General features: G+C 42.5%; 1 pseudogene; it reads left to right on the forward strand.

Annotated features, from left to right (window-relative positions):
• The first annotated feature begins 840 nt into the window (after positions 1-840).
• LOC127133768 (uncharacterized) lies at positions 841-940 on the forward strand (annotated as a pseudogene).
• Positions 941-1,326: the final 386 nt, after the last annotated feature.

Genomic DNA, 1,326 nt, shown 5'->3' on the forward strand with positions numbered 1-1,326 from the left:
TCCGTTCCACTTCTTAATATAATTGCATGAGCTTGGCTTCTCGGATTAGGTTGGGGCTGTCCAGGGAATGTACCAGTTGGTGCAGCAGTAGGTGCTTGTTGTTGAGCTACTTGAGATATTTGTGTTTCTAACATTTTGTTATGTGTAGCCAAGGCATCTACTTTGCTTGCTAGTTGTTTAAGTTGTTCGCCAGTGTGTATGTTCTGGTTTAAGAAATCTTTATTGGTTTGTTGTTGGGAAGCTATAAAGTTTTCCATCATGATTTCCAAGTTGGATTTTCTAGGGGTATTATTGTTAGGATTCGGTTTCTGATATCCCGGAGGTACAGATGGGGTTTGATTCGGAGACTGTCCAGGTGCGTATAAAGCATTATTACTCTTATATGAAAAGTTTGGATGGTTCTTCCAATTTGGGTTATAGGTATTCGAATAGGGGCTTCCTTGAGCATAGTTTACTTGCTCTGTTTGGATTCCAGTCAAGAGTTGACATTCCGCAGGAGTGTGGCCTTGGATTCCACAGACCTCGCAATTCTGAGTTATAGCAACCACGGCGGTTGGAGGTGATACGTTTAAACTTTCAATCTTCTGGACCAAAGCATCCACTTTTGCATTAACGTGATCAAGGTTACTTATCTCGTACATGCCAGTTTTCGGTTGAGGTTTTTCCACTGTTGTTCGTTCGGTTCCCCACTGATAGTGGTTTTGGGCCATGCTCTCGATAAGCTGGTAAGCATCAGCATAAGGTTTGTTCATTAGTGCACCACCTGCAGCGGCGTCTATTGTTAGCCTTGTATTGTATAAGAGACCATTATAAAATGTGTGAATTACTAACCAGTCTTCCAAACCATGGTGTGGGCAAAGTCTCATCATGTCTTTGTATCTTTCCCATGCTTCGAAAAGAGACTCGTTGTCTTTCTGTTTAAATCCGTTTATCTGGGCTCTTAACATAGCTGTTTTGCTTGGTGGAAAATATCGGGCAAGAAAAACTTTCTTCAACTCGTTCCAGGTGGTGACTGAGTTGGAAGGGAGAGATTGAAGCCATCTTCTAGCGCTATCTCTTAATGAGAAAGGAAAAAGACGAAGTCGAATTGCCTCTGAAGTGACACCATTAGCTTTAACAGTATCAGCGTATTGGACAAATACGGATAAATGAAGGTTTGGATCTTCGGTAAGATTTCCAGAGAATTGGTTCTGTTGCACAGCCTGCAACAACGAAGGTTTAAGTTCAAAGTTGTTTGCTTCGATTGCGGGCGGAGCAATACTTGAATGCGGTTCATCTTGCGATGGAGCGGCGTAATCTCTAAGACCACGAGCTGGTTCTGCCATC

The sequence above is a fragment of the Lathyrus oleraceus genome, chromosome 3, assembly GCF_024323335.1.
Source record: "Lathyrus oleraceus cultivar Zhongwan6 chromosome 3, CAAS_Psat_ZW6_1.0, whole genome shotgun sequence".
In the NCBI taxonomy this organism is placed as follows: Eukaryota; Viridiplantae; Streptophyta; class Magnoliopsida; order Fabales; family Fabaceae; genus Lathyrus; species Lathyrus oleraceus.